The following is a 25,413-nucleotide window of genomic DNA, read 5'->3' as shown; positions in this document are numbered from 1 at the left end:
CCTGTAGCATCATTGCTGGAAGTACGGGTGTGAGTTAGAAGAAGAACATTATGTAGCGAAAATGCTACACTATGCGGTGTACTTGGTTACACTGCCCCCTGCAATGGAATAACAAGCTTATTGCGGACCATCTGTAGTGTTTACTGAGGTACGGTATGCGCGGTTTGTAGATGTTATTCTCTGCGTAACATAAAGAATTTCATCTTATTTTCTTGACACTGTATTAGCCCTAAGTACGTCCCGTGAAAGCATCAATGGCATCAGATGTTATTCTTTTCAGAATCGACCTCGCTGGCTTGTTTAACGTACACTTGTCTCCTTCCGTAACAAACCGTGATAGTATTTCGTAGATGTTCACTTCCTTCCTACTCTTCACCACCTTCTTCTGATTGACACACTGTAATTTCGAGCGATGAAGGAAATAATCTTTCTTCCTTGGTTTCTCTGGAGGCACAGCGTTCTTGCGTTACAAATCGGGCGATTAAATGTTCAAGTTGTTTGTATTCTACCTCAACGCGTAAAACCTCAGTGAACCCATTCATTTTATTTGGATAATGACTATCGTGAGGGGATACTGGAGCGCCCCTAATTTGGAGTGACAGTTCGTTTTAGAGATGGGGGATCTGATTCATATAGAAGAACCTGTTCATTTGAAACGATTCACCAAAGTGATTCTTTCCCGTGATTCGTTCATTCCATTACCACGTGACTGAGAGCCGAAAGCGAAACCATGTACTCAGATGAACTATTCTGTTATGTTGTTTACAACTGCTACTGCTTTACAAGTTACAAGAAGTGAAATGTTGAAGGTAATCGCTAGCATTTTGACAAGAGCAATATCTTTTTAGAGGTTACAATCGAACAATTCTACATCACTGTCCGAGTAATCGTTTCCAAACTTAAGTTGGTTAGGAACTGCCGATGCTTAACTGTGATTTTAAGAAAGTAACGTTCATTATTCAAAGCTTCCATTGGAAAATATACGACAATCGACTGTGGAATTTGTAGTAGATATGAACATTTTTGTGGCAGTTCGAAAGTGTATACTGACAGCAGCTCACCACCAGTTCTTTACTTTTAATTGAACTATCAAATCGTTGCCAAAAGACCTATCTGTATCGGTGCGACGTAAAGCAAAATTAATACACACATCAGAGTCCCCTTATAAATCTGAAATTCTAACGCTTACATTTAAAATCTGAATACTCAGCTCTGAAAGTTTTACTGAAATTGATTTAGCCTAATAGAGAGCAATATTAACAGCTATTGAGGCACTGTTGAATGAAGAGAATGATGGTCAGATCGTCCCTAGATTTTCATTGGCAATGCAAATAGAAAATCATATATTCCTACTTTTGTACTCTGACCTTATCCATACCGGGTGAGCAGAATAAAGCGGAACCGCTCCATTCTGTGCGCGGGAATTCCTGAGTCAGTGAGTCGGGCGGTGGCGAAATACAGTGCCGGATGTACTCAAGGCCACGTTACCGAACCAGGTTTAACTTTTTGTTGAATGTTTGCAAACGTGGCACGTGTATCGGTGGTGACTTTAATACAGTGTGTGAATTCAGTGAAATGGCTCAGGTGGCTCAAGTCGGGTATCGGTATTCTGCTCCCCAAAGAGTATTCATTTACCATCCGTACGTCTGTATAGAAAGTGCGAGGGCCGCAAGGAGATTATTTCAAGAGAAGTTTCCTCATGTTCAAGTTCGTATACATACATTAGTAAATAAATTACGCAAGACGGGAAGTCATCTTGATAAGAAACGTAATAAACCACGTACAATACTCACACAAGAAACTGTAGGTAACATTGGTAACGTTCTGGGAAGGTCGCCTTCAAAATAACTTTGGTGAATTGCTCAGGAAATGGAAATTTCCTATGGCTCGGTTCGAACGGTTACAAAGTTTCTGAAGTTAAAATTACTGCAGTGCAAGGGCTTAAACCGGGTGACCCTGCACTACGAATGCGTTTTTGTGAATGGGTTTTGAATGCTGTTCATGACTTTTATTTTTCGTGTTTTGTTTTGTTTGTTTGTACGTTAGAAGTAGCTTACGCGACAATGTAATTACCGCGGACTTCCTGCCTCGCACGCACCTCCCGTATGCAGGCTGCGCTGCCGGACTGCGGGACTTCCGCTTTATGTTGCTCAAATTAATACGGAAAATGACACCTCCCCACACTGTTTCATTAGAAATCGTCTCTGATTAGTTGAACTTCGCTTAACGGTAATGTTAACATGAACATAAGTCAAGGAACACCAGAATTAACCTTGTTGACTTGTCTCTCCGCCTGATTGCAGCACTGTCCTTCCGCACTCACCTACACAATAATAGGGTCTCTGCATTCCCAGTTCAAGTAATTTGCCGCCATCACAGTACTGACTGACGTATAGCTTAACTCATTTCCCACCGATAAATATCGCATATATCATAAATACTTCATTAATCTCAAGTTAACAGTCACTTGCTTAGCCTTCGCGGATGACCTCACACTCTTAGCTTCAAGTACCAGCTATCCTCCCTCGAACGCATAGCAGCTAAAGTAGGGCTGAAGATCGCTGTCAATAAGACGGAATTTCTAACCAATATCAGTGAAGCACCAAACTTCATTTCTTTGGGGGACAAAATAATACGAAAGGCCAACTCATTCAGATATGTTGCAGAATGGATAACCCTAAATATCAATGAGGACCTTGCAATGAAGTATAGATGCACTAAATTAGAAAGAGCTTATCATATTTGTAAGAACATATACAAGTCTTAAACCCTATCCTTGAATCTTAGACACTACAACACCGCAGTAAGACTATCCGTACTGTACGCCTCAGAATGCCTAAACATGACCTGGAAAGGACAACTCAGAAAACTGAAACTGAAAGGGTGAAAGATCCTCAGAAGAATTATGGCTCCCATTAAAGAAACAGAATCAGGCACAACAAGGAATTGTACAGTAAAATAGAGAGCATTACAACAGCTATGAGGAGGAGAAAACTAATCTTCTATGGTCACATAGTCAGGATGGACAGCCAGAGATTCACTTCAAGGATCTTCAACACTGTATCTAGAGGGAAAGCAACAAATGCCAAATGAACGAATTTAGTTCGGAAAGACCTACATACATAAAGATTGATCATATTGACATTTACAACCGCAATAAGTTCAGAAAGTTAATCAAGTCATCTGACTCTCCACTCACTAACAGCTAAATCACTGCATCCAGGAGAACGAGGGAAGTGGACTCAAGGGAAAAAAAAGACATCCTAACGCTGGAATGAAGGAATACTGGGCTAAGAAGAAGAAGAAGAAGAAAAACAAGAAGAACAAGAAGAAGGAAAAGCTCACCAGAGTTAAGAACCACGCGGTCCATTGTAGGTCTAAATGAAGGAAAAGAAGAAGAATAAGAAGAAGAAGAAAAGAAGAAGACTTCATCAATGTAAGAGCAGTGGACCTTGTTGACGACTCTGGTAGCTAAGTGGACTGCTCACAACATTAATATGTGTGTTTTGTTACTACGGACCTCTTATATCTTTTATAGTAAGAAACGAACAACAAAACAAGAAAACGGCAAGGAGTGAGTCAAACATGGATGGTTTGCGTTCCTTCGAGTCAAAATTTTGTATAATTAAATTAATTAAAGGTAAATTCACGATGGTATGAAATAAAATACTATACGTAACAGGCACAAAAGTGGTAAGTTTACGTTACTCCTTCTGAAAGTCGCCCTCGTCGCAAACACCTCGTTCGTGACGTTGTGTAGATAACTATTGTGTGTATGTAGAGAAATGCACACCATTCAAGGAAATAAACTGTTATTACTAGTATTATTATAAACATCATATCATTCATAGTTACTGTTAGAGCAGGACTAGTATTCAGCTGTGGTCCCCTGTGTAGTAACCATTACCCCCATTCCTATTTTTTCACCCACACTCATAACATGAAAAGGGGCGGAAATAAATGCACTGAAGCCACTAACTCACTTCTTGCCTGATTATACTGCAGCCTCCCCACGTATCCTGGCATGTCACACATTTCTCATGTCAGAATGTCAGGTGGGTGTCATAACTGGAAGGCTACTGCTCAGGAGTACAGCGAGTTGTATGACGAGTTGTGGTGTGTCTGACACTTAACGCATCTCATCTGATCTCACCACATCATGAGTCCGTCAAACCACGAGAGATTTCAAACTATCGTCAGTGTGAATATTCTAGACTGTTTCAAGTTTATAAACAGTGCGCACATTCCTGAGTAACGCATTCTCTGTTGCACTCGAACACACAAAATATCCAAAATCAACCAGGAGATTGAAATTGTAACTGAATTTCGTGTAGAATTGGAATATTTTGCTAATGTTACATGTTCCAAATAATCCAGGATGAGCACATACAGCAGGTCGTCTGTTCGACTCCTATATCATTCTTATTTCTTTGTGTTTTATAATTATGCTACAGGATATGATCATTTGTATACTTCATGTGTCAATAATAAAATATTACAATAAACAGTACTCTCCCTCCGATCTGTGCTTTCCGAGGTTATGGGAGATGGTTGTTATCTTATCACAAAAACTCATAGGTATACGATTATTTCCCTTACTTTTTTCAACACGGGAAGCTCATAGTGAACTGAGGAAAATGTGTCCAGTTTGCGTGGAAAGCTGTGGGTTCGTTCCCGTCAGGAAGTGAATTACTAGATTTCAACTTCTGGCTAATCCTGGGGACGTGGGTGGCTGAGCATGAGACTAACCATTATACAACACTTTGTATCGACGGTACCTTCCAATTTCTATCAGCCTTCAAGGTCTATAACTTGGTTTGCTTGTTTAACACTGGCATTTTAAAATGATTTCGGTATTCCGAATAATTTTGTAATACGCACTTTAAAATCATTATTAATGCCACACAATGGTGCAAGCGGGCAAACTAATGGCCTTATGATCATCATAATACTGCCCAGTATTATACCTAGTGGCTTGTTACAGTCCCTTGTCACTTCTTCCAACGTCTCTCAATGGTTCTTATGGTTCGTGGTACATGGTGAAAGATTTGCTCTGGTGATCGTGATCTTTACATTCGATGCACATGCTGAAACCAGTCCTTTCTCTAGAGATGTAGTCTAATATCGGAACCATTTTATTGGCTATTATTTAGTTATCCGTTCATTCCTATTGTAAACATGTAAATTGTAGCCTGCAGTTTCCTCAGAAATTTCGTTCCAGGAAGTCTTCTTTCATCCTGTTTCCGAACGGCTCAACCCTCGCTATAACAGGTCAGAATTGGTCTCGTCACGTATATAAATAAAAGAGTAACGACCGTGTGTCTGTATATTGACTATTTGGGCGAAATTTTAATTCAGTTATCCGTTTCAGGTGTAATAATGATCATCTGCATAGTTTTTAGCTTTGGTGTCTGCCTGTTTGTTTGTCTGTTTGTGTGAGTTCTTATAACTTAAAAACTAGTGGATATATTTCTACCAAACTTCATATTAAGAATCCACCTGTCCCTGGGTTGTTTTAGGGCCAATATTATTCCTAAGTCTCTGAAATGACTGGGGGTTTATACGAAACCGCAACCATAATTTTTCACTCCCACAAAATATGCACAACCAAATTTAATGGGAATCTACCTGCCTTAATGGAGACCAATTTCTAAAACATTTTTCTCATGTGGATCATTTCGTTGCAAGGATTAGTACGGGAGATATCATTAACGGACCGTTTTTCAGTCTAACTTCGAGCGGACATTTTTAAAGCTTTTTTGTCGATTTGTCTGTTGGTCCGTTTGTTGAGTTCTTATAACTGGGAAACTATTCTATATTTTTATCTGTCCTTGGTTAGGTATTAGGGTGCATACAATTTCAAAATCCCTGATTGGTACGGGGGTTTATAGGAAGTCGAAACAGTGATTTTACTCTCCCACAAAATATACATGACCAACCATAATGGAGAACTACCAGTCTGAATGGAAATCAATTTCTAAAAATGTTTTTCCCATGCGTACCTTTTCGATAGGAGGAGCATTTTCTTGCGGGCTGTTATGTCATTTCAGTTTGGGTTAAATGGTTTAATTAATGGGCCTCTTTACTCTGTTCAATAGAACAGATATTAAGAGGGGTCATCGTGAGTCTTGAGCCGCAGTGTCGCTCACGGTTGAGAAGTGGGGAGAATTACTCACAGCTTGGGACCGTCCAATAAACTGTGTGATCTACTCCACGTTGTTCATCTTTATCGCACTTCACGTTACAGCCACGTGCTTTCAGTTTAACATGCCGCATTAAACGTTTGAACACAGGCGTGTAACATCGCACAAATTCATGAAGGAATCGTGAAATCGATCACCAATTCCCGTGCGAAGAACGGGCACATATGCTAGTAACGATATAAAAATTAAGTCTTGTGTTCTTTCGTAACTTTGTATCTTAATATGCATATACCATCCTTCTTGGTGGGTCATTCTGTATCCTAAATTTTTAAAAGACTGACTCCTTCCAATGTTATATTCTCAATGCCGAGCCAAAATTTTTGTTTTTTAATTGAAGTATCCATGTTACCATTGTTTTGTTATTAAGTGTAGAAAGTGGTGGTTATTGTTTTAAGAGGAAGTACAACTGGGCAACCATCCTCTATTAACACTAATTAGAGGGAAAAAGTGGAAGGCTACCGATACTTTGAAATATGAAGTTATCGGCCAAACAAAGACAAGGGGCACGAAATGCGAGGGAATTAAGTACTTCCTAGGCCTCGGAAACCTAATACCGTCGGGGTCGCCAAAAGAACACAAGTTGACCACGGGAGTTTGGTTAGGATAGATGAAAGTGGGGAGTTCGGCACAAGTAACTGGAAGTAATTCCAGGACTCAGCCAATGGCCCCGTGGTCGCCAAACCCCGCTCCCAATTTAAGATACCCCGGTTCCCCATTTAGTCACTTCTTAAGGCAGACAGGAGATACCGTGGGTGTAAATGTAGAAAGTGTATTGAATATTGTAATTGACCTTCACGATTATTATTATTATTATTATTATTATTATTATTATTATTATTATTATTATTAATTCAATCTTGAAGGTAGTAGAATACGACGTCCTCGCGTGGGTTGATTTTCCCTGTATCGTAATGAACTCCTCCTAGACAAAGTTCTGACACCTCCGGCGTCTCCGAAAACTCTAAAAGTAGTTGGTGAAATGAAAAAACAATAATATTAATTATTAATCATTTATTCCTACTGATCACCTCTGAAATCAATATAATTACTTTCATATGTGCTATATCTTTAATTAGTAACAATCAAATGTGTAAGACTCTCCGTAAATATTGGCAAGACTTCCAATCAATTAAGCCTAACACGTTTTTATTTTGGTGGTGGTTTGAAATTGCACCAGCACATACAGTGTAGGTCTTGAGGGGTGCTGAGTTACTAAAGGGCCAGGACTTGGAAGGTAACGGCTGTACCCTCTGACTATTTTGTAGGTGTCAAAGTGAAACAAATGTACGAAAACTACCTTAGGGACTGCCACTGGAGGTTTCAACCCCACCATCTGTCGAATTACAGTTTACAGCTGCGTTGCGTAGCCAAATCGCTCGGCAACAATTCCTTGGATGGCTGCGGAATCAATGTACAACCTTACATGGAAGTATGATGGAAGAGAATTGTGAGTGTGCCATAAAGAAGACTTGCGTGGAAGTCGTCCTTGCGTACAATGAAGGGTGGACACTTTGGAGGCAATATTTCAATTCCGCCTCAGAATTTAATTAAAACGTAATGTTAAATTATTGCTTGTTCAGTCCAAATATGCTGCTCTTATCTCTCAGATCTTTTTTCTCTCGTACTATTATGAGTTTGGTGCGGTAAACAAAGAATGATTTACGTGCCACACTTCACAACTTATTACCCACCCTGTATTGTATCAGAATTAGATTCTAATCCCGCACAACGTTATTCTTATTTGTTAGTACACGAAGCCTGTCCGTCCATTTCCTTTGAACACTTCACCAGATGCTATCCTGTTCCTGACCACTTCCAAATATGGCTTTAGAGCAGCTTCAACAGCGCTATAATATCTCGCGTGGTGCGGTCAGGGAATTCATATAATACGTACAGCTCACTGTATGTCACCACCGCCTGGGCCACTTTACGAGCGAACACTTCCCCTATCTCAAGCCAGCAATTTAAAAAGAATATATTAAGAAAGTTATACATATTGCGGGCCTAGCTTAAGGAATGTTGACAGTAAAAATTGAAATTTATGTTGGCTCTTCAGATGTGAGCGCAATATAATTAGGAATTTAGATTCAGTGCGAAGGTGAAGGTCCGGTCTAGATGTTAAATCTGGCACGATGTGATTTATTTTCAGGCGTGTTAATTGGAGGGATGAGTGGCAGAGTGAAAGATCGCTTGCTCAGATCCGGACAGGCGGCAGAAATTCTCAACGGCGCAAAACGTCCATTCGGCACTCCGTACATCGGAATGTACAATAACTCTGATGACTGGAGACCGGACGTTAGGCACGTACAGGGTGTCTGAACGCACAGTGTTTGTACTGTGCACTACGGCAGCTGCCTCAGCGACCGCCCTGCTTTAAGCGTGTATACAATCTTATTTGAAATCTTACCTTGTAGAAGATTCTGGTAGTGTCGCCCTTCCCTGGCTGTATAGTCATCGTATTTGCTAACCACGTTCCTGATTTAATTTATTATGTTATTTTTCAGTTCCTCCAATGTGTGAGGATTTGTTCAATACACTTTTTTCTTTCAGTTTACCGTACAAATAATAATAATAATAATTTCGTGTGGCTATTTTTAGCCGAGTGCAGCCCTTGTAAGGCAGACCTTCCGACGAGGGTGGGCGGCGTCTACCATGTGTGGTGGAGGATAGTGTTGTGTGTGGTGTGTGAGTTGCAGGGATGTTGGGACAGCATAAACACCCAGCCCCCGAGCTATTGGAATTAACCAATGAAGGTTAAAATCCACGACCCGGCCGGGAATCGAACCCGTGACCCTCTGAAACGGAGGCCAGGACGCTGACCATTCAGCCAACGAGTCGGACACCGCACACATTGTTAGATCTGGAGAACGAGGCGGAAATACACCGGCACTGATCTCTCTGTGTGCAAACACTTCCGAGATTGGAAGAAGCTGCATGAGCAGGGGCTGATCTTGTTGAAACCATCCACGCGATTTTTCTTCTTCTATTAACTGCTCTGCATTTACTATCGTCTTGATAAAAATAGGCTCAATTATTCGTTTTGCATTAACAGCACATCAGATACCAATCTTCCTATCATAATGAGGGTCTTCATAAAAACCATTAGGATTTCCTGCACACCAATAACGAAAGTTATGATAGTTCACACTACTATTAAGATGAAACCAGAACTTTAACATACGAAAATACGGCATTGCAATGATAACTATCTGACCATGTTAACAGCTGAGATTCAGACTGGCGACTCATGCTTGCCAGGTCGAACACGTGCAGGCTGCTATGCGCGCGCCTCCCATTCTGCAACTTACGGATGGGAGAGTAAAAGCGCCGCGTGGACGGTCTTAGTGTAAATGCAAGAGTTTGCCTAATTGCATTCCACATACATTCACAAACCCACCTTAAATCTTTGATAGCTGTTCACCAATCGTCTAACTGCGTTTCTGTCATTAACTTATCTGTTCAGGAAACCGAATTGCCTCTCCTTTCCGCATTTCTGGAACCACACAACAGCCTTGTTGTCTTAGGTTTAATTGATTTTGTTAACTGGCCCTCTGCCATCCTGAAAATGTTTCCGTAGAATAGCAGACTTCCCTTCTTAATTAAATTCCATATTTGATACGTTTTAGGGGGCCTTGGTTTGCCATGGCGACTGCTGCCCAGCCATATAGCCTCTACAGATTTTAAGTCCGACTTGGTCAGCGGAAAAAATCCTAAGTTATTTTGCTCGACCTTTGTGACTGGTCTGCTACAGCACTTCATCACTTGGTCTCACATGACTGAATGAACTCCGTTCCAGCATTAGCAAAAGTGACATGAAGGCAGTCCAAATGACCTCAAATCAAACTGCCTACACACGTTAGTTGAGGAAATTCATTAATAATAACTGGGATATTAGGGAGGATTCCACGTAACAGGCGTATAGATGGACAAGTGCGATTGACGTCAAATGAAAACTTGTACCTTAAGGTGGAGCTAATCACAGCATCACATATTCAGGATGGCCGATGGCTGGTTAACAAACAAATACTGAATTCCAATAAAGTCTAAAATAACAAGGCCGAAGTAGTTCCAGGAATGCGAAACGGATAAGAGGCAAATCCGGATCCTGGGCAGAGACTGTGACAAATTTTCACGATTGATGAGCAGCTAACAAGGTTTGAAGATGGCATCAAACTCTAGAAGACGGAAGGCACCTCTGGGCGAAGAAGAGAAAAAAAGCGCTTGTTGATGAGCTCAGAAAACACTGACAGGTAATCAAAGCAGAAATAAGAACAAGACCTCCTTACCAAAGTGAAATTGCTGAGGCTCAACTCTTTAAATAATAATAATAATAATAATAATAATAATAATAATAATAATAATAATAATAATAATAATAACGCCTGTCTGAGTGGCTCATACGGTTGAGACGCTGGGCTTCTGAGTTCAAATTGCAGGGTTCGAATCCGGCACATTTCCGTGGTATTTGAAGGTCCTCAAATAAGTCATCCTCGAGTCGATAGATTTATTGGCACATAAGAAACTCCTTCGGGACAAAATTCCGGCATTTCGGTGCCATCAAAATTGTCAAAAGTAGTTACTGGGACGTAAAATCCGTAACATTATTAATAATGACAATAAGTGTTACACCGAGCTCGATAGGTGCGGCCAGTATTCAGTATTCGGGAGATAGTGGGTTCGAACTCCACTGTCGGAAGTTCTGAACATGGTTTTCCGTGGTTTCCCATTTTCAAGGCAAGGAAATGCTGGGCTGTACCTTTAAGGACACGGCCGCTTTCTTTCCACTTCTAGTGCCTTCCCGTCCCATTGTCACCATAAGACCTAAGTATGTCGGTGGGACGTAAAGCAAATAAAAAAAATAAACAATCATTATTCGGGGAGAAATAGCTCGTATTTTACAACACAAGACATGCTATTCTTAAAATATCTTTGTTATGTTTCGGATGCTTGTGTCTCCAATATCGATGTTACCCTACAGAGGGAAATAGAATCTTTAACTTTGATATAAATAAGTTTCCAAAACCAAGTTACATATCAGAGGTATTTTGACCCTGAACTTCGTTTCTAAGCTTTCATTGGTCGAACGGACCAAGGTTCCACATCAGAATGCCTCTTATTACACTTAAAATTTAACATCTTTACATCACACGAAACTCGCTGCCCTTAATACAGGGGGTAGCAACAACACCAAACATATGATCGGAAGGGTCCAGAAAAGCAGGAGCATAAGCTCATACTACACGGCTGAAAAATGTCTAATGGTCAAAGTTCAATAGTAAAGGACGAGGACAAATGGTGCAGGGATGCTGAACCCACTGAAGCAATCCCGTGGCATGACTATTCATAAAACCTAATGGGTCAGAAGGCCCGGTGACGCAAAGGATAAGCCGTACTACGTTGGTGACTGAGACAAGAAAGGAAATGTTAATGACCGGAACGCAAGATAGAAATTTAGGAAAGTAACCAGAATGCAAAGTGAACAAGGGAAACGAGTTTCTACACTCCTACATCCTCGACAAACTACGTGATACCCAGGAGGAGGGTTACACTCCGTCCGTCCACAACCCGGCACATCCTAATTGTTACATGCCAGGGGAGAACGCTTTACCTTCCCGTCGACATACGCAGTTAAGATCACATATTAGGTCAAATATAGTCGCCTACCTTACATGCTTCCCCAGCCAGTCCGACGTCTCCTGGGAGGACTACCTCAGTTATAGTCGCACAGTTCAAAATACATAACATTCACGTTTACAGTATTTTATAGGGATGGGCTGGGCGATGATTGGTTCGTTTGAATTGAAAAGGCAGTAGTAAAAACTTAGAAACAGATCACATAAGTTCGCTATTGCCAGCCCACAGATAGATATAGTAATCTACTAGTGCTTACACATTCCAAGTCCATAGGTGGCACTCAAAATCAAGAGTAGTGACATCTCTTAACCAAGTAGAAAATTAAGGCATTTCATAAAGTTCTACCTAGAGACTTCACCACCTTCAGGCGTTTCAAGTGTTGCGTACCACTAGGAAAAGGCCGTACTACTGTAATAATAATAATAGTAATAATAATAATAATAATTGGAGGGGCGTGGCTTAGCTGATGAATTGATTTCTGGAAGACTATGTTTAGAATCCCAGTAAATCCTTGGTTGAGATTTCCATCTGAAATTCACGTCGTGTGAGGAAGGGCATACGTGCGCCGTGCGCTTAGGGGCGCACAGCTGTGAGCTCGCATCCAGGAGATAGTGGGTACGAACCCCACTGTCGGCAGCCCTGAAAATGGTTTTCCGTGGTTTCCTCTTTTCACACCAGGCAAATGCTAGGGCCGTAACTTACTTAAGGCACGGCTGCTTCCTTTCTATTCCTAGGCCTTTCCTCTCCCATCGCCGCCATAAGACCTATCTGTGTCGGTGCGATGTAAAGCAAATAGTAGAGAAAAACCAATGTGTGATAAGTTGAGAAAAGAATGTTTAATAATAAGCATTGGTTTCGTTTGTTAAATTAAATCCATTCTCTGCATATTCTTTACAACTTTCTTTTCACCTTGGGAACCTGTGACCCCCGTTGTTATAGTCAATAGCAGCTTAACATTGTGTGATGTGCATGATTTGATTGCTCATTCCGAATACACGCTAGTTAAATGTAATTTTCATGGCAGCATATCGAGTACTCGTTGTGTGAATATAATTATGAAGTTCATGGTTTGAAATGTGTGTAATTCAAGAAAAGTACGTGACATGTATTGCTATAAAATCTGTATGATTTTAGCACATTATAAAAAATTAATTAAATAAATATTAAAATTTGTTCTGTTCTTTATTTTCAAGGTGAGTGTTTGTGCTTCACTGCTAGTGACTGGGGAAAGGTATCACCTGACTGTAAGTATTCCTATACAGGTACATATAATAACAAATACCTGATTTTGAAGGACATACGACTGTAGCATAATATTTGTAACACATTTGGCTGTAGTACTTTTAGCATGGAATAGTTTACAGAAATATTATGTTGAAACGTGTTTGCCTTCATACTTGTCGACTAATACAACTTCCTCATGCATCGACTCTCGTCTCCCGGACGTTGGTGATCACTCTGACATATACTTCCCGTTCGACTGCCTTACGGAATAGCTCTTTAGATCTCTGAATTCCAGTCTATTTATTTATGTTTGGAAGCCGTTTTCTCTTCCTCCACCCGACGCATTCCCGTCCTACACCTTCTTTTGCTGGAAGAGTTACCTCGCATGACACTTCAGTATTTTTAGTCTTTACGGTCCAGGAAATTTGGAGCATTCTTCTGCGAACTTACTATCGAATGTTCTTAAGACGCTTCACGGTCCTTGTGCGATACAACTAGTCCACACAACTTTCGTTTATTATCTGTTTTAACTACAGGTTCAGTTGTCATTGCAGAATCAAGGTCGATTGACATATCTCCGGGACGTGACGGCGCTTTCAGTAACGTGACGGCATCTTCCGTGAAAATAAAATATCGTCACCATGTAAACGAAGGGATGAGTTCCTACACTTCCGTTGACGTCATTCGCCGTGACCTTCAGTGCTTCTCCGTGATCCGTGCCGGCAGAACGTATTCGCTGGCCAACGATATTTTCTTGTTTTCACGGACGTGATTTCTCTCTTCCCGCCTTCCTGCATCTCTGCTTTCTTCGAGTACTGAGGTTATCTGTATATGTTTGAACTGTTCTTTACCTCCGAAAATGAAGGACGAACTGCTGATTGAATTAGTGATGATTATGATGTTGATTCTTTAAATTGGAAGGCACACTCTTTTCTATATAATTTAGCTGATTCGAAATACATGGTGTGCCCTATAATGTTTTCTTATTCCAGTCAGGCAAATGCCGAATTCGAACCAAGAACATCATAGTGACCCATACATCCAAGAAAAGATGTATGTACGGCACATGTCTTACCTTACAGGCGTATCCACAATCCGCAGCTCAGTAGAACATGATTCAGGGTATCTGGGTATAAAAATATGAGGGCATAAAAGATAACTTAGGTGGATACGATATGATGCAATGTAAGAGAAAAATCCTACAAAAAATATCTAACATTCAAAGTTTTACAATCAGGGATTTATTACATAAAATACTATTTACAAATATAAGAGCTTTCAAATGTGACTGGGGTAAAGATAAGGTTGAGCTGATGACTACCAGTTCACTGCCTTCACGAAACAGCTTTGCTGTAACAAGCATGATACAATTGTGTAAGTAATGAAATAAAGAGAAAATGGATATCTGCTAAAAAATACACATCTAACAGTAATTTCCATAAAATTTTACTATACCTCGTACCATCGAACCCCGGTGCAAACAAATATAAACACATAATGTACAGTGCCCTGACCCGGTCTCGAACCCTGGTCCCATGAAGAGCAAGGCGTTGAATATTCATATACAAACAATATAAAAAGGAACACAACCAACTTGTCCAAGGGGTCAATGTCAAACGGGCAAGTGTTAAAATAAAGCAGAACAAACAGAACTAAAATCTCTCCCTGCGTCAAAACATCAAGGTCGTCTTCTCCCCTCTACACACTCGTCCGGCTGCAGTCCACACAATTTATGAGCTCAGCTGACTGACTTGTAGCTAAGTGCTAAGAAAACCTCGCCTTTCAAAGTACCTCGCATAATCTGGCTGCTAAAAGCGCTCTATTAAATACACATGGGCTACACGCCCTCATCTCAATATCACCAGCAATACAACAAATCTTATTTCCGCCTCCCATGGGCTCAACCTTGATAATACAAAGGCACAATTCAGTACGCTATAATCACATAGCCATAATAAGGCACCTCAAATGCATCCAATACACTCTCAATCTGTGCTGGGACTCTCTCATATCAATTCATACAGTCAGCTACATGCATAATGCCCACATCTCAAACATACGGACTCGCTCACCCTGTCAGTAAAGCTAGGTGAGTTACGGGATAAATCCTGATCTCAAATATACAACCTACGTCTGCAGAGACAAATGCCTAAACGCTACACTATAAACAGTGCATGTCTGTCAGACTTACCTACCATGACCAAGGGAGTTCGACCTGACCCAAGAAGATTACACGCACACTAATCTAATACTATCGAAATGAAATATAATCACACCAACAAGGAGTATACAAACTATCATCTACCCTAATGTACGGGGTTCCAGCTTGAGGCCTAGCTCTTTATTCCCAAGAATTTTCCTACCATAAACTAACCTGTTGGCTGACGGCCCCCCTGTTCCTATCTAAATTTAAATGGCATGCTTGAAACAGAATTGGAAAGCTCTGACCTTATATGATTGATGACATGACGGAGCGGCCCTTCCTGTGGGCCACTGAATTTACCACATGATGACAAACTGCGACGCTTGCAGCAGATACTGGTGAACAATTGGAGACATTCTATCTTGCGTGAATCCTTCGTACAGCTCCCTAGATGGTTGGAAGATGTCAACTTCGACGTCGCGCTGATCAGGTACGCCCCACGTTCCTGGATCGATTCCCGATGTCGTGCCGGCTTCAGCTTCCGTTGTGGCTTCCTCGCAATGATGATGTAGAAGCTCGTTCTGGCTTGATGCAGGGGTAACTGAAAACAAATTTACTTATTACAGACTGTCCAGACTCGATGCCTGTTTCCACCAATATCGTGCCTCACACGTTACATTGACCAAGTCTTGTTCTGAATTGTAAAACCTGGTACACTACAGTTTCTTCATCACTCTTAGTAACACTGTTATTATTCTTTCACTCGGACAACATGTCGTGGTATCAGAACTACCCTGAGCCTACATTTATTCTAGCATTACGTCAGTTACAACTTGATCTCACAGAAATATGAAGCTACTAGTTCATCAGTCTATAATATGCAGTACCTCATCTCACCATAGCATATCAACACAGGTAATATCAAGAATTTAGCTGAATATGCAAGTTAATTACTTACTTCCTCGCAGGTTCAGTAGTACTAGTTGTATGTGCAGCTCGAAGATAAAACGTTGTTCGCGGTGCCGACTCGCAGCATGACGACTTCGTTCAAGCAGCCTTACGGTCAAAGAATGAGACTGATGTGCCAGGCGGTCTTGCATTTATAATCAGGTTGGCGTAGCCACGCCGCTTGATCGCGTGCAGGATACGCGCGCCCGCGACTCGAAGTTTTCCCGCACAAAGCACGTCAAGTACCCTACTTAACGAATGCATTTATGATTACAGCCATATTGCATATCAAAATTAGCATAAATTATGCAGGTTGCAATTCTTGTATCAGATCCAATGCATCTCTTTCGTAACCAAAGATATTAATTTAATTCTTTCTTCCCTCCGAAGGTTAGTTTTGCCGGGATCCGGGAAGCGTCCCCAATCTTCATTAAGAGGCTTGGCTTGGGACATAACTCCCTTTAATGAGGTTCTGGAGATTTTCATAATGACGCTCTAGCTCTCTTCCCACGAGAACGCTTCTTCTGGAATCTTTTATGAAATAAACTATAAGACAATGACTTCCTGGGTGGTCTTATGTAATCCCAATATCTAATACTAAAATCTATACTATTGGTCCATGAACTGAATGGTTCATAGAAGCGTGTATGGGACGAAATTGGCGAGAAAATGGAAGCTGAAGGTATTTAACTAACATTTTCTCCTTTTAAGATTAAGGAAATCAGTCTGTCTGTACATAGGCACCGACTTTGGCGCGGCAAGGCACTTTCTGCCCCCAACCTACAAAGTCAGGGGTATTAAAATTAATCAACGATTTCATTTATTTAATTTTTCAAGTAATTAAAAGCAAATGTAGTGTATCCGTGAAATTTTACTTCGTCGTCCTTCAAGCACTTATATAGAGCAGAAAACTCTCCTTCCTAACCCCTGCGTTTCCATATAGGATGAACCCGCTGTTTCTCCCTCTCGTTCTCCTCTTCATCCAAAATTATAGCTATCATTAACAGTTAATCATCACTAAAAAACTCATCATCTAACACTTGATTGCCGACTTATAACTGCGCGGAACTGCGCGGAACTGAAGTGTGAAAACAGACCTGAAATATTCATGTCAGAAAGGACGGATACGGTCACGGAGAGCGCCGTCACGTCCCGGAGATGTGTGAATCGACCTTAATGATTTCATTCTGTTCAACACTCCTCGTGGCCATGATGGTTAAGGCGTCAAGTGTCTATGGTCTGACACCGTGGTTTGCCGGTTCGAGTCCCGCTGGTGGAGATAAAGATCACCATCATAATGTTCGCCGGCAGGGAAGGAGAGGTGGTATACAAATCAACTAGATTCCGTGCCAAAAGCCTGGATTATGTAGTGTTCATGTGGAGTGAGGGCATAAAGCCTTGGTGTTATTCGACAGGAGTAGGCTATGTGCCGGCACCGGGTTTCACCCTCTACCTCTCTCATCGTTGAAGACCAGATGTTCAGGCATCTATACGTTAGGTCGCAAACTTACTGAAACGATTAACAAATATAGTCTAGTCCAGACAACAATTCTCCTCTGAGATTTGCGTAAAGATTAGGGGCTGGCCTATTGGAACTAGCCCAGATAACAGTTCTGCCATGAGATTTGCATAAACGTTATGGGCTGGCCTATAGGAGATAGCCCGGACAACAGTCCTGCTCTCAGATTTGCATAAAGATTAGCGGCTGGCCTATTGGAGCTAGCCCGGACAACAGTTCTGCTCTCAGATTTGCATAGAGATTAGGGGCTGGCCTATTGGAACTAGCCAAACAACAGTTCAGCTATGATATCTGGATATCTGCAGAAGTTTTTCCTTTAATACAAAAGCAAACCATTTAGTTGATGCCAAGAAAGCCCTTGGAGGAGTGGGAGATAAAGGTTTCCACTATTTGTAGCCTCGGCAACAAGCGTTCTAAGCCTGGTACTGATTTTTGGTATAGGTTTCCTTGATCTCAGGTTCACGTGCCTCTTCAGAAATGGAAATATTGTCCTGACGGACAAACGATCCATGTCTTTCCACATGAACCAAGCAAGCCTTTACAGCCTTAAAGTCGGGCTGCGTGGCTCAGACGGTTCAGGCGCTGGCCTTCTGACCCCAACTTGGCAGGTTCGAGCCAGGTTCAGTACGGTGGTATTTGAGGGTAGTCAAATACGACAGCCTCGTGTCAGTAGATTTGTTAGCACGTAAAAACTCCTGCGGGACTAAATTCCGCCACTTCGGCGTCTCCGAAAACCGTAGAAGTAGTAAGTGGGACGTAAAGTAAATAACAGTATTATTACAGCCTCAAGTAGGCAGTGAAGAAAACCAAACCCCATGGCGGTACAGTTCTCTTGGGCCTTGACTGCTCTGCTAGAAGGCCTGCAGACTGTGAGGTGAATTTGCTATTGTTCATTTCTAGACCGCGTCCGGTATCTCACAGTCAGATAGCTCCTCAATTATTTGTTTTCATGTAGGCTGAGTGGACATCAGGACCAGTGGTCAGAGCCTGGTAAAGGTCACTGACCAGGCTGAAAATTCAACCAGATACCTCAGGGTAAGAGTTTGGCTCGCTGTCCTTCGACTGCGGGGCCTGCTCAACTAGGCAACCCTTCCTTTCAGTAGAGAGAGAATGAAAATCATATTTTATTCGAAACATAACAGTTAACATGTGCTCGTACTCGATCCTTCGAACAAGGACATTCAACAGTCCGGTCAGGACGCGACACACACAGAGAATCTCGCTTGCTGGTGAGCTTCCTCCGGACTCTCTTCTTGGGCGGCTGTCTTACGACAAGGTACTCCATAAAGTTATCTAAAAAAAATCTAAGTGCCGGGCTGAGTGGCTCAGGCGGTTAAGGCGCTGGCCTTCTAACTCCAACTTGGCAGGTTCGATCCTGGCTCAGTCCGGTGGTATTTGAAGGTGCTCAAATACGACAGCCTCGTGTCAGTAGATTTATTGGCACGTAAAAGAACTCCTGCGGGACTAAATTCCGGCACCTCGGCGTCCCCGAAGACCGTAAAAGTAGTTAGTGGGACGTAAAGCAAATCACATTATTTATTATTTAAAATTATAAGAATTAACAAGAGCCCTAACATCGCCGCTTTGCAAATAAATTTAAATAAATAAATAAATAAATAAATAAATAAATAAATAAATAAATAAATAAATAAATAAATAAATAAATAAATAAATAAATAAATAATATGCCGAAAATAAACCAGTGGTGAAGATTTTTCACCTTATGCCCCACTAGTAATAAGAAACCAACACCTAAATCCACACCTAAACAGAATCGAATCCCTTATGCTGTAAAGACGCCAATGGAGAAAAGTTACCATCATCTCGCGACCTGTGTACACATTCCCTTAGTTGGCAGCAGTTCCTTCGAACTGAGTACAGAATGCCCCTAATAACAGACGAGCATTGTGCCCCGGTACGTGAAAGTTGTGGGACTAGGATGTGCTTCTGTTAATTTTACCCGCTAGACTAATACTCTATTCTTAAGCAACATTGGGCGTGGTCACGTCTTGGGTAGGTAGTCCACGTACTATTGGCTGACTAGAGGAGGAAAAGCAAAGCACTGTTGAAACTTTTCTCGTAATGTACGTTGTTTCTTTTTATTTTTTACAGTCTGCTTTACGTTGCACCGACACAGATCGGTTTTATGGCGACGATGGGATATGAAAGGGTTTTGAGTGGGAAGGAAGCGGCTATGCCATTAATTAAAGTACAGCCCCAGCATTTTTCCAGGTGTGACAATGGGAAGCAGCGGAAAATCATCTTCAGTGCGGCTGACAGTGGGATTCAAACCCCCTATCTCTCGAATGCAAGGTGATAGCTGCGTGACTCAAAATGTGCGTGTGCGTTTCGAAATCAAGTCTCCAGCGAGCGGTTCTTGTGGCTCTGTTTAAAGTGTGACCGTAACAAGTCAACTACACCATTTAAAACACTCATAGCGTGTGGACTTAATGACTTGCTTCTTAAAGCTAATTTATTTCATTCTGTCACATGAAATTCCATATTATTATTTCACTCTTTATACAAGCACATTGATAGAATTGTAAAGAACGTCTTTTTAAGAGGGTACTAATACCTTGTTCATATTCAAATAAGCTGATATTGCTTTGAAATAATGAACAGGTAGGATAGACAAATCTCTGCGTAGCTTGTCGCCTATAAGTAATGTGTTTTGACTTCACAACTTCTTGTGGCCTATATTTCCAGGTCCATAGCCCGCACTAATCCTCTCCGTAACGGGTGGTCAATTGTACAACCATAATGCGTCTGCGATGACAGATGAATGGAACTGAGGCTCGTGGTCAGGCGGCGCCACAGACCAAAACAACCAAATCTTTTATATTAGTGAGTTTTGATTTAATGTATGTGACAATTTTACGAGCGCACGGAGCCTGGAAGAAAGCTATTGATAGCCCGTTTAAGAAGTGCGTGGCGCCGTGTTATCATTTAAGGAGACGCCCGGACATTCCCGACATGAAGACAGACACAGGCTCACAGGGACGGCGAGAGAACTTGTGCGACCTCACAACGCAGTACTAAGTACCGTGCGGTAAGGGCCGCGCAGCTTTGAACTTGCACCGGAATGTAGTGGGTTCAAACCCCACTGTCGGCAGTGCTGAAGACTGTTTACATTGGTTTTCCATTTTCACACCTGGCGAATGCTGCGGCTGTACCTTCATTAAGATCCCGGTCGCTTCTTTGCCAGTCCTAGCACTTTCCTGTTACATAGTCGCGATAAGACCTCTATGTGTCGGTGCGACGTGAAGCAAATTGTAAAAAAGTACCACACACACACACAAGGCCCTGGTGGTGGTGGTGGTGGTTACTGTTTTAAGAGGAAGTACAATTGGGCAACCATCCTCTACAGTATTAACGCCATTCGGAATGAAGAACTGGAAGGGATCTAACACTTCGAAAAATGAAGGTATCGACCAAGGATGGGGAAGTGCCACCAAGGGAGTGAAAATTAAAAACTCCTTAGACCTCCACACGTAATGCCATCAGGGCGGGCGGATGCAAAGTGGTCACGAGTGGTCCGTGGTCCGACAGCTCTGCAGTCCGATCGAACAAACGAGCAGAGGAGAGGTGGCCACGATTCTACCGAAGGTCTACACCTCTGTATTCTGGAAACGGAGAGGCGTTTGTCTCCCACTGTCGACTGCCCTGAGTATAGTTTTCCATGGTTTTCCATTCTCCTCCACTAAGACGAATGCTGGGACAATTCTTAGCATAGGCCACGGACGCTACCTTCCAACTCCTAGCCCCTTTCCCATTGTTACGTCGCCAATTTGTTAGTGCGACGTTAAGAAGACAACAAAGTGAGAAAAAGAGGTTAGACTCCGAAAATTATGCACGAGGAAATAATCCGAGTGTTAAGGATCCATTTTAGAATCTTAAGTGTTGAATATATGTGGGAAGTAAATTTCTAGTGTTAAGAGTGTTATTAGTTCATCGATGAATGGATGGATACTCCGCCCTTCTCGCCTTATCTTGGATGTCCGTTTTCGATTCTTAGATTATTTAGGCTTGAATCAAGATTCGCCTTACGAGTAGAACTAAGTAGCTGTCTGATATGAGAGGGTGAGAATCTGGTCACTACGGCTTAGAAAGTGTTGTAGTCACGTTGATCACGCACGCATCCCGAACCAGCTTGCTAAAAGCCCCTGTGCTATGAATGGGTTCGGTGTGTGTAATACGTTTCACTTTATTACACAAATAATTTCATTCTCTACCTTTAAGGCAGAAGAATATTTTAGGAATGAGTGGCTCAGACAAGAGAGCGGAGGCTATCTGAGCCGAAGTAGGCGATTTTGATCCAATGGTTTAAAACTGCTCAAATAATATGTAGTTGCCCTAACCCCATGACATTGGCCTACCACGCGACTGCTGCTCAGCTCGAATGCTTCCAGATTACGAGTTAAGGTGTGGTGTGCGCGAAAAGTCCTCTCGGCCGTTATTCTTGGCGTTCTGAACCGGAACCGCTATATCATCGTGAGATAGCACCATAAATATAAACGTGTAATCTGACTTATTGCTCAAATACGTTTAATAACATTAGAATCAGTGGTGGATCTCGACCCAGCCCCAGTATCTGACTAAAAATCACTGACCGGACCGGGAATCGAACCAGAGACCTCTGGGTTACAGGCAGCCCACTATCCTTACACCACGGGGCTGGCTTAAATGTGGTGAAATTATTGTTGTTTGTTCTTTTCCTTTCTTCTGTCTTCGTCTGATGAAATATTTAGAAGTGAAACTTGTTAAATTGTTCTCCTTCTCCTCCTTCATTCTTCGATATTTGCCAGCTGCCTATCACGTGAAGCAACTCCATGATTGTCTTTTATTTTTTACACTTTGCTTTACCTCGCACAAACACAGATGATCTTATGGTAACGATTAGATGGGAAGAGGCTAGGATCGGGAAAGAAGCGACCATGGCTTTCATTATGGAACGGCCTCGGCATTTGCGTGGTGTGAAAATGAGAAGCCACACAAAACCATCTTCAGGCCTGCTGATACTGGGGTTCGAACCCACTATCTCAGCTGCCTGACGCTAACTGCACGGCCGGTCCAGCACTGAATTCGATAGAAAAAATCTCACTATTTGTCCTAAGAAAAATGAAATGGCATATGGTTTTCGAGTTGCGAGTGTCTGAGGACAAGTTCGGTTCGCCAGGTGCAGGTCTTTTGATTTGACACAACGTAGGCGACCTGAACGTCTTGATGAGGGTGACATGATAATGAAGACTACTCATACACTCAGCCCCCGTGCCAGCGAAATTAACCAATGCTGGTTAAAATTCCCTACCCTGCCGGGCCAGCACGCTAACCATTTAGCCACGGAGCAAGACGTGTCTGAAGGAAAGAAACAGGGACACTTTACATAGTTTGCGAACATTAATTTGTGACAAATAAACTTGTTCGTGCAGATGTATTCTGGTCGTGTCAGCAATCAAGTTGCCGAAGAACATGGAAAAATTCTAATGGACCATGTGTGAAAATTTCTCCGTGTTACTGACTGCAAGGGCTGTGATTCATTCCAGCTTCATTTCCAGCTTAAACTCAGTTTTTTGTAAGTATGGATATGTTCTTAAAAAGCAGCTGACTTCTTTGACGTACTTTATTACTGTATAGTGCTGAAGTAAATAAATTAGTTCCTATTTACAACCATATTGCAGTAGCAGTAAACATCTTGAGAATGTCGTCCAGTGACGGGTTCGGACAGCATCATTATAAATCTCCAAATGGACAAAATAAAAGAGTGGCATGTTGTGACAAAACACTCAGTCATTCTTGTGTGTCTGTCCCCAAGTCATTAGTCATGGACTGTTCTGTTACAAGAGGGGGCAGGTTACTGTAATACTCCAGCGTTAAAGTCACCTAGGGAGGTGTCTATTTTCTTTTCACTGGTAAAGGAGTAACTTTCTTAAAAGGAATTCCTTAGAAACCACTTTACAAATAAGTTGTCATTTTCTAGAGAGTAATTGGTGCCACAAAAGTTACAAGATGTGAAGGAATCTCCAGCTAATTTATCTTGAAGCATGCTTTCAAACTTTCACATTAGTGACTATAGAAATGCTGACCAATTTAGATCAGTAGAATTAATCATATATTTATCAAGAATCGTGGGGTATATTTATTTTAAGAAGAGAAAAAACACACGATAAGTCTTGGAAATATTCAGGTTTTGCCGTGATATCTTTCCTTCCGATGGTCTAAGATGATCAGTTAATATAAGTAAGTTGTATATGGCTATGGACATATTTTTCTGATGATCCACTGTGCTTTTTAGGCAGCACAACGCAATGTAAATCGATGTACTTTCGTTCAAAATTCAAACCAATCGGCCACACTTAATGCTGTACCTGAGACCCAAAGCAACGAAAGTCGCATTTTATAAAACGTAGCACAGGATAGGGTGACATGGAGAGCTGTATCAAACCAGTCTATGGACTGATGACTCAAAGAACAACTGCAACAGAGCCATATAAACGTTACGTCCACTGTCATTTTATCTTTATGGCAATAAAATAAGCATTAACCATTTTAGATGTAAATTATATTAGTGAATGTATAATATGTATCAAGGACAATGATTAAAATTTACTGCCTAAGTCAGGGCGCGGCAAAAATACTCTTCAAGTGACGTTTTCCTCTCTTCTGTAAAGTGACTAAATTGTGACTTACGTTGTTTTAGCTCTCAGGTACAGATCTGTACATTCTGGAGCTGAGAGCTAAACCAATATAAGTCACAGTTTAGTCATTTTACACAAGAGACGAAAAACGTCAGTTGTAGAGAGTTTTTGCTGCATTGTGGCTTAGACAATAAATGCCCATCATTGTTCTTGATATACACGAGCGCAAATGGAAAATGTTACACCATGAACACGTTGACTGAAAGCCACCAAACTTATACCCCAGAATATACATGCCTGTGAGATATGATGATTAAAATTTCATCCTCATACGCCTAATTGTTAATACAGGGAAACGCTATTCCGAAAGATGGCGGCTGCTGTGTGTACGTGATGTCTCTTGGGTGTGTCTAACGTTACTGTCTCTTTACAAGTAGACATTGTTACATAGAGAACATGCGCGCGCAGCTTATCGCCATCTTTCGAACTTTTTGAAAGGTTCAATCGTTGGAATGAGGGATATGGTAACATCATACCGAAATACTGCGCAGACAGTTGGCTGTAGTGCAATCACTGCAGAACGAGTAGAGACGAGATGGACTCAGGACAACAGTGTGGCACGAACTGCAGGTACCTGTCCTTCCAGAAGGACTACACCACGAGAAGATGGTAGGATTCGTCGGTTGGCTCTGACGAACAGACGGATAACAACAGTCCGAGCAGAGATTACAGGCAGAGTGTCACCACGAGCCTTCGGGAACAGATTACTGGAACCTGGATTATGATCTCGAGTTAGCATGCGTTATTTGCCGCTGACACCAAACGACAGACAACGGAGACTTGCATGGTGTAGAGCCAGAGTCAACTGGGACATCGAGTGTTTAGTGATGAGTATCGCTTCTGTTTGTGGAGGTCACACGGTCGTGAACATGTCCGTAGACGACCTGGTGAAAAGTAACAGGAAGAAGAGATTATCGAGACGCATACTCTCCAACTCATGGAATCATGGTGTAGGGAGCTATTGGATATGCCCTTGGTACTTACTGAAGGGAGACTAATTGCTTGCCAGTATTTTGCAAGAATTGTAAACCCTGTTGTCATACACTC

This window comes from Anabrus simplex, chromosome 6 (genome assembly GCF_040414725.1).
Source record: "Anabrus simplex isolate iqAnaSimp1 chromosome 6, ASM4041472v1, whole genome shotgun sequence".
NCBI lineage: Eukaryota > Metazoa > Arthropoda > Insecta > Orthoptera > Tettigoniidae > Anabrus > Anabrus simplex.
This window is presented reverse-complemented; position numbering follows the sequence as displayed.